The sequence below is a fragment of the Toxorhynchites rutilus genome, chromosome 2 (assembly GCF_029784135.1).
Source record: "Toxorhynchites rutilus septentrionalis strain SRP chromosome 2, ASM2978413v1, whole genome shotgun sequence".
In the NCBI taxonomy this organism is placed as follows: Eukaryota; Metazoa; Arthropoda; class Insecta; order Diptera; family Culicidae; genus Toxorhynchites; species Toxorhynchites rutilus.
This window is the reverse complement of record NC_073745.1, coordinates 178,206,720-178,216,011: the sequence shown is the minus strand read 5'-3', so window position 1 is coordinate 178,216,011 and position 9,292 is coordinate 178,206,720. Positions and strand designations below refer to the sequence as shown.

Genomic DNA, 9,292 nt, shown 5'->3' with positions numbered 1-9,292 from the left:
CATATGCATAAAGGTTACTAGGTTACTATTTTCAACGACAACTGTTTGTTTATTATACTGCTTCAAATACATTCAACGAAATCAAATGTAATCATACCAACGTAAGTAATAACATAAACAAATCCAAACTTTTCGTCTTGCCATTCCTCATGCGTCTTTTCTAAATTGTGTAAATTACGAGCCACCTGTTAACTCCACCATCTTGGTGTCGATACCCGTCATGTGGGGCAAGTAAAGGCTGATTTAGACGTCAGTGCTCTAGTTGAAGTCTCCAGTGAACAGAGAACAGACACTCTGTTCAAGTTACTTGTACCAGTATCAAACAAGTAATTGGCCTCTAACTTAAACAGAGTGTCTGTTCTCTATTCACTGGATACTTCAACTAGAGCGCTGACTGGCATCGTCTAAATCAGCCTTAACTCTCTATCAAGGCGTTGTACAATAGGTGGACCGCAATGTCAAAATTGCTGTTCGGCCATTGCTCGGGAAAAAATACAAATTTGTTTAAAAAACAAATCGTATCTTTTGGTGACAAATACATTCGTTGGAAAAATAGCTGCTCGCGCTTTACTGTCGAATCATAACAGTGCAGAAAGATGTTTTTAGTATATCTTTTCGCTTCTAGCTGCGCAATCAATGCCTTTATTTCCAAGCAAAATGTATTTCTGTTTAACTCCCATCGGCGGGGAAAAGATGTTCATTCCACTTGCGTAGCCAGTTAGCGATTGTATTTTTACGGACAATGAATAAAATTCATTGAAGACGATTTGACGCTGATAAATGTCGCCTTCAATTGCCCCACCCTTTGCTAATGAATCAGCCCTTTCATTACCCGGAATTGAACAATGTGAAGGGACCCAGATAAAGGTAATGACATAACAGCGTCTGGATAAAGCACTTAAAATTTCCCGTATTCTTTCAAGGAAGTACGGCGAGTGCTTTTCCGGCCTCACTGAACGGATAGCTTCGACAGAGCTAAGACTATCAGTTACAATGTAATAGTGTTCAACAGGTCGTGAGGCGACGTTGTCCAGCGCCCATTGTATTGCTGCCAATTCAGCCATATACACTGAGCAAGGATTCTGAAGACTGTGGGAGGTGCTAAAAAATTTGTTGAACACTCCAAATCCTGTGGACTCATTCATAGAGGACCCATCAGTAAAATACATATTATCACAATTGACACGCCCATACTTTGCTTCGAAGATCGTTGGAATGAACTCCGATCGATGATAATCTGGAATTCCATGGATATTCTGCTTCATGGACAGATCAAAATGCACAGAGGAATTGATGTAGTCAGGGAAACAAACACGGTTGGGAATATACGAAGAAGGATCAACCTGCATGGAGATGAATTCATGATATGAACTCATGAATCCAGAGTGAAAATTTAGCTCGATCAGTTGCCCAAAATTTCCGATCACCAATGGGTTCATAACCTTACACCGGATGAAGAACCGAAGAGATAATTACCCTTATTCTAGTTTTCGAACGAATAGGATACGTACGCAAATCCCATCATTGTTTTCGAACGAGCCATTTGTCGTATTTTCAATTTACAGTCGTACTAGATCAAATTATTGATATACTTATTTGCATAAACTACATTATCGACCTCGATGACAGATGTTTACATTTTCACACTGTAGTATTGTAGCATAGTATGCATATATTTATATGATTAATGTTGACGGTTCAGATGTCAACATTAATCATATAACGGTTCACATATACACTCATAATGCTTGACGGTTGACGTGTCTGTAACAACTAGAGGAAATGAACATAAAACAAATAAAGGCAGAAGTGTTTTAGCGAGCAACCTGTAAGGACGTATTTTGTTATTTCAGCGACTCTCGATACTACAATTGGCGACGAGGAACAAAATGGCGCATTCATTGGGTAGGTATTCAAAAAAAAAAAAACTTTGAGGAAAATTGGTTGTGAACTGTGGAACTGTGAAGATTATGTCGAAATGGATCAGTCGCTTAAATGCGGAAAAGAAATCTGACTCCATTCTGCTCAAGAGCAGGAAATGTTTTGAAATGGGTCAGTCGCTTAAATGCGGAAAGAAAAATGTCTGACTCCATTCTGCTGATCAGCAGGCAGGAAATGTTGTGCAAATAGAACAGTCGCTTGAATGCGGAGTATGAAAAGTCTGGTTCTGTTCTGTGAAAATCAGGGTAAAAGTTGTAATTCGATACGGACAAATCACTGCGGAAAATTTGTAGTTTTGCTCGAAGCTATTGACTGAAAAAAAAACATTAGTCGATGGACAAGAAAAATAACGGTCGAGTGTTATAGTATGAGTGAGCGAAGAATGAGGCATCGACAAAAGAGGAAGCATATACTAATCTGTTTGTGTGATGCAGAAAACCGATTTGTATCACTAGTTTTGCTGCTTTATGAAATCGGACCTTACTCACACTCGCTCAGAGAAATGACAGCAGAACCATAATGTTTGTTTATGTATTATTTGCAGAAACGATTCGATCCCTCGGTATGCATTTGCAACCATTCGATTTAGAGGTGTGCAAATCAGCTCATCATGATGAACAGCTCTGATCATATCAGCTCATCTAAATGAGCTGTTCTTTATGAACAGCTCTTCAGCTCAGTTGTCAGTGCCGACTTTCAATTTGGGTCCCAAACTCGATAGCCACGAAGCCAGTTTGAAAATGTTAAAATTCAAATGAAATTTTTCACACCATATTATTAATTACTTGAAACACGTATTCCAGACTATTATTTACAACAGACTCGGCGTGTACAACATTTCCGACATTTTTACTGAGGCTTTACATTACAATAGAAAGTTTTCTTCAAAAAAAAAAAATCTTATGAGATTTTTGCACCGCCTGCAAACAAAGTGTTTTTCATTGAAATAGAATACTCATTTGATACACAGAAGTTAATTTTCATTAATAATTTAAATTTTAAAAACGTGTTCATTCTGCCTGAGAGCCAATTATTATTTTTGGCGCCCCCTAAACTGGTAAACAAAGCTCAATGCCGTCAACGCGAATATAACAGTTGAAAAGACGAGGGACAAATGAAACTAAACTGATGTCTTAACACGAAGAGCGAGAGATGGTCAGTTCATTTGAATCTTACAGCTCACACACTCTCTTCAATTCTACAGCTCTTTTCTTCCCTTCATCATCATCAAAGTGAGCTGAAGAGCTGTTTGATTTTTTTTGCGAGCTGTTCCGCGTCAACTCACTTCAAAGAGTCGATTCTTCGGAACAGCTCATGAGCGGATGGCACATCTCTAATTCGATTACGCATCCCATACGGATGACGTTGGCATTGAGTGGCGTAAGTGGCTGAAATCGTTCGAGACGATGGTGCGAGCGAGCCGGATCGACGACGAAGAGTGGATGAAAGATTTGCTGTTACATTTTGCAGGCCCAAACGTTCAGCAAACGTTGTTCGATACGCTACCAGAATTACCGGATAGTGGAATGCGTGGCCCACTAATGAATGTGGATACTTATACACCGAACATGTCATGCTACGAAGAAGCTGTAACAAGATTGAATGCGTTTTTCCTTCCCAAAGAAAATACTACCTATGAGCGACACCTGTTGCATCAACTGAAGCAGAGAGTTGACGAGAGTATCGATTCTTTTACAGTTCGATTACGCGTTCAAGCCGAACGATGTGGTTTCGGAGATAAAGTGGAGGAAAACGTCAAAGATCAGATAATCGAAAGTTGCCAGTCAGCAGTATTGCGCAGAGATTTACTCAAACGAGGTGATGCTGATCTGCAAGAAATTTTGAGAGTGGCTAAGATCTTTGAAATAGTGGCGGTACAAGAAAAATCTTTTACTAAAGAAGCATTGAAGCCCCTTATCAGCGAGGTGAACAAAATTGATGTTAAACCCTCGTATGATAGAATAAATCGATTCATTGATTCGACGCGTGTGGAATGCCATCGTTGTGGATATTCTGGCCACATGGCTAGAGATGAAAAGTGTCCGGCGAGAGGCAAATCATGCAATAAATGTGGAGGACGTGACCACTTCGCAAAAAAGTGTCGTAAACGTAAGGAACCGATAGCACCCACTGTCAATCGAGATGTTGTACCAAAATCGGCTGACAATGGAAGTGATGGAATCAGAAATCAGGAATCAAATTCAATCAATCAAATCGTTGACAAAGAGACGGAATATATATTCAACATGACGACATCTGAAAACGACGGTGAAGTGCAATGCGAAATAGGAGGCGTCGCCGTTTCAGCGATAATTGATTCAGGCTCTAAATATAACCTACTGAGTGAATCAGTTTGGGAACAAATGAAATCCAAAAAGGTAAATGTTAGCAACCAATCGCGGGAAGTATCCAAGACCTTCAGAGTTTATGGTGGACAGGAATTGCCAGTTCTCGGTGTATTTACTGCTATCATAAACTTGAATGGTCGGAACGAATCGGCTATTTTTTATGTCGTAAGAGGATGCGGGAAAATTTTGATTGGTCGAGATACCGCGACGGCCATGGGTATTCTGAAGATAGATATTGCGGTAAATGGAATTGGTACGGAGGACAAAGCAGGACCTTTGGGAACCATCAAAGACATAGTTATCGACATTCCTGTTAAGCCAGACATCGTACCATTTCTCGGATTTTCTTCCAGATCTCGTCAAGGCGAAAATATTCTCAAGGCTTGATGTTGAGAACGCATTTCACCAGGTGGGCTAATGATGATTACCCGATTCCAAATTGACAGTGCTGTTAATTGAACGAATTGCTGGATATGGATATATATTGAGAAAGATTTTATTTTATCTGACCTTGTCGCATGAACTAACTGCTCCGATTTTGACTTTCCTTTTGTTACCTAACGTGGTTGGATCCTTGTGAAACTGTCAATTTGTGATAAATCGAAAAAAAAAAGTTCAATAAAAATACCTTTGATTGAATTTTTAAAATATTGAGTTTTATTTTAGGTGGAAATATCACTCAGATCCAGGAAAATAACAACCTTTATCACGCGCAAAGGTTTATACAGGTATACCCGCCTAATGTTTGGCATCAACTGCGCTCCAGAACTGTTCCAGAAAATTATGGAACAAGTCTTGAGTGGATGCGAAGGGTGTGTAAACTTTATTGACGATGTAATTGTACACGGCTCCAATCAAAAGGAGCATGATATACGTTTGGAGAAGGTACGTCGTAAGCTGCAAGAAATGAACGTTAAGCTTAACGATACCAAATGTATATATGGAGTAAGAGAGCTGAAATTCTTGGGACATATCCTGTCTGCCAATGGAATTAGACCCGACAAGGATAAGCTGGAAGCAATTAGAAATTTCCGAGAACCAGTTTCCAAGGAAGAATTACGAAGTTTACTTGGCTTAGTTAATTTTGTGGGAAAGTTCATTCCAGATTTAGCCACCTTAACTGATCCTCTCCGTCAACTAACCAAACATCAAAACAGGTTTGTTTGGAACCGTGATCATGAATACATTCGACTCGTTTGCTTCCATCAATCGGTAAGTGAGAAAGATGATTTCTCCCATCACCACATTGCGGATTTCCACTTCTATCACAGCAGCCAACAACATCCGTTTTCCTGCAGCAGTAACCTCCAACCCCTGTTGGCAATGCCGGGGGACAGCATCAACAGCAGCAGCAGCAGAATTTGACCATGGTATGGTTTGCGAAGAACTTTCCCCATTAGAGGTTTCGTGCTTCGCGCACATTCAAAAATCCTCTTCAGACACGAAAACTCAACGACAAGGAGGTATTTATCAACTTGCTCAGCTGAATTACCACCCCGGAGGAACCCGAATGCACTGATTCCGTAGTATAGTAGAATGAAAATAGGCGAGGTTAGCGAACGTAATCGCATGATATTTTAATGTTCGCATTTTTATCCGGATCATACAACTGGTGAGTAGGGATTTCATTTCTGCTTTTCACTTACTAATCATTTTATTTTGTTTCAGCTATGAATACATCCGACTCAATCAATCGGCGAGTGAGAAAGATGATTTCCCTCATCACCACATTGCTTATTTCCACTTCTGTCACACCAGCCAACAGCATCAGCTTCCCGCAGCAGTATCCTTTAAGTCCAGGGTGCTATTCCGGGGAACAGCATCAACAGCAACAGCAGCAGGACCTGGCCATCGATAGTATTTCGAGCAATTTTCCCCATCGGAGATCCCGTGCTTCACGCACATTGAAGAATCCTCCTCAGCCACATATCTGTGTCATCAAGGGCAAGGAGGTATTCATCAATGTACTCAGTCGGATTTGAATCGTCAATCCAGACAACCCGGATGCACCGATTCCATTATATACCTTATGTTTATTATACATGGTTTTTTATTATTATTTTTTCAATAAAATGATTAAAATCGATCAATGTATTTCCTTTTCATTTTCAATAACAAACCAATACAAACAAGCAGCAAGCAGTGCTGGAAGCAGCGCTCGAGCAGGTCGACGCCTTGCACATGTTGGCGAAAAAGTGGCGTCAAGTTGTTCGATGAATGCATATGAAAGGTCGATAACTCGATTGCAAGGTGGCAGCATTTGAGGTCGATTGTTGACATTTCATCGACCCGATCTTGGCAGGCAAAACGGAATGTGGGGAAGAGTTTCGAAATTATTGCGAAGCAAACAATATCAGGTTGATCAATACAACTAGTGATCCCCGATTTTTGAAATTAATCGTTCATCAGCTAATCGAATAGTTTTCAGCAGTTCGTTATTCGATACGATTAATCGACCCAAATAATCGATTAATCGATTAATCGCAATACTGAGAGAAATAATCCGTCAGACTAATATTTCTCATTTGCTAAGAAAGCCATATGGAATCAAAAATATGTTAATTCCACCTGAAAATCAATTATTATCCTTTACGCTCCCCTAAAGTCGTAAAGAATGCTCAATTCGCGTTGACGGCACTGAGCTTCGTTTATGAACTTACGGGAGCGTCAAAAATAATGATTGATTTTCAGGATAAAACTGTAACGGCCGTACGTTTTTTTCTCAGCGTTTGGATCGATTAATCGACGTAAATTATTCGTTCGCTTCGATTATTGGTTGTGCAGTATTCGTTCGATTAATAATCGATTTCTGTAGGAAGTATTCGATTAATCGATTAATCGAACGATTATCGGGGATCACTAAATACAACTCCATATTGGCCGCAACAAAATGGCGAAGTGGAACGGCAAAATCGATCCATTCTGAAAAGGCTATCAGGTAACAAATACAGATTGGAAATGTGAATTAGATAAATATCTTCTGATGTATCGATCTTCTCCACACTCGACGACTGGGAAAACCCCTTCGGAATTGCTTTTCGGCTACAACATACGAGATAAACTACCATCTATCTATCAACCGAAGGATTCCGATGAGGAGGTGTCTGATAGAGATAAAGAGAGAAAGGAAAAGGGAAAAATATATGTTGATCAGCGACGTAATGCCAGATTAAACCCTATCATTGAAGGGGATAAGGTGTTGCTAAAACAAATGACAAAGGTAAACAAACTAACAACAAACTTTGGTCCTGAGATATTCAAGGTGACAAAACGGAACGGAGGTGAAGCAGTGGTAGTTTCAGAAACTTCAGGGGTACAATATCGTAGGCATGTGTCTCACTTGCAACGCATCAACACTGATAATGAAACTTCAGGCAACAATCCTAGTACAAGCACAGCATCATCATCGACGTTAACATCATCAACATCGCCATCACCATCGGAAAAAGCTTGTCATAGTGACATTAACGATTCCAGAAAATGGGTATCTCATTCTGAGTCCAGAACTAAGAGAACGACGCGACAGCCAGGATATTTACAGGATTATGTTCATCATAGCTAAATACGGTAGAAAATCAATATGTGAATATATAAAAAAAAAAAAATAAATGAAAATAAAAAAAGACGGGTGGGTAATGTCGTGGACATAACCGGAGTGACGTAGGACTATACAAAGGGGACAGCTTTTGTTAAATATATATATTTTAAATATATTGTTTTATTTTCTTCTCCTACGTGAATACCTACCTATCTACCTGAAAAATGGATTAGTTTACTGTTTACTCTTTATGACTATGTTGATGGTTCTCAAAAGAACCTTTGGTGTTGTGTTTTTGTTATCACTCGATATTCCCATCTTGTTCGGTTAAACCTTCCTGTTTAGCTATTGCGTTTGCCACTCGCCACAGCTTTCACAGTTGTAAAATTTCTTCCCATCCAGCTTGTGACATATTGTTCAGTAAATTACATTTAATGCGACTTTGCCACTCACTGAAACTAATTGTTGCCTTGCCGAACCGAAGCTGCTCTGTTCTTGATGCGTGTTTTCTGATTGTCGTGAGCAGCTTTGCAAGCCAACTCGAGCACTCCGACGGCCAAAACTCTATAATCGCTGTTAGGTATACTGGTGCTCCGGCACCAATCCGTTCGGCCTAGTTACCCTTGCGGAGCAATCAGTGAATGCGGCCAACAGGGAACTGGAGATCTGCACGGTTCGAGTGAGACTTTGCCTTTCCCTTAACTTGTCCTCCTTTGTTACGTCCACGATGCCGATGCCGTACAACCACACGGGTTTACGGTTTGAAAGAAAATAAGATATTTTTTTGGGGTCCGCGTGTTTTATACTCTAGCGCAATTTAAGAATTGGTGAAAATCAATAAGCTCAGAACAACTGCCAAATTCACATACTCATCTTATCCTGGCAAACAAATTATGAAAAAATCAATTTGTGTTTTATTATTATTTTGGATAATGTTTTAGAAAGCATTGAACTGTATTTCCTAAACTCTTTTTTGGAAGGTTTAATGGCCCTGAAAAGCGCCTTGTTTTATGGAATGGTTCCAATTTAGAAAACTTAGTACTCGTGGTTTTGAAAAAAACCATTTCGAACGCCCTCGATGCCGCCTTGTTCTGGATTTGCCACCAAAGCAGTTTGTATAAAGAACAAACTTTTTTCTTCTACTACCTGATGCCGTTTTGCGATTGCGTTTGCCACTCGCCACTCGCTGCAACTGCCTGTTGTCTTGATGTCCACCGAACCGAATGTGTTCTGTTCCGAATGCGGGTTTTCTTATCGTCGCGAGCAGCTTTGCCAGCTAACTCGATCACCTCGGCGGCCGAAACTATATAGCGCCGGCTAGGTGGACTGGTGCACTGATACTAACGCGCTCGGCCTAGCTACCCTTGCGGGGAACTCCAGATCAACACGGTTCGAGCGGGATTTTGCCTTTCCCTTCACTTTTCCTCCTTTACCATGTCCAGACATGGCTGCTTGGGTTGGTTTG

The 9,292-nt window shown here is 40.3% G+C and overlaps 1 long non-coding RNA gene across 2 annotated transcripts; it reads left to right on the top strand.

Annotated features, from left to right (window-relative positions):
• The first annotated feature begins 1,841 nt into the window (after nt 1–1,841).
• On the top strand, nt 1,842–6,375 carry LOC129770065 (uncharacterized). Of its 2 annotated transcripts, XR_008742024.1 has the most exons (4): nt 1,842–1,905; nt 5,385–5,501; nt 5,561–5,901; nt 5,958–6,375. It is a non-coding gene; the product is annotated as an uncharacterized LOC129770065 (long non-coding RNA). The 2 variants fall into 2 exon arrangements; XR_008742023.1 differs by lacking the exons at nt 1,842–1,905; nt 5,385–5,501 and having other exon boundaries at nt 5,514–5,901.
• The last annotated feature ends 2,917 nt before the right edge of the window (nt 6,376–9,292 follow it).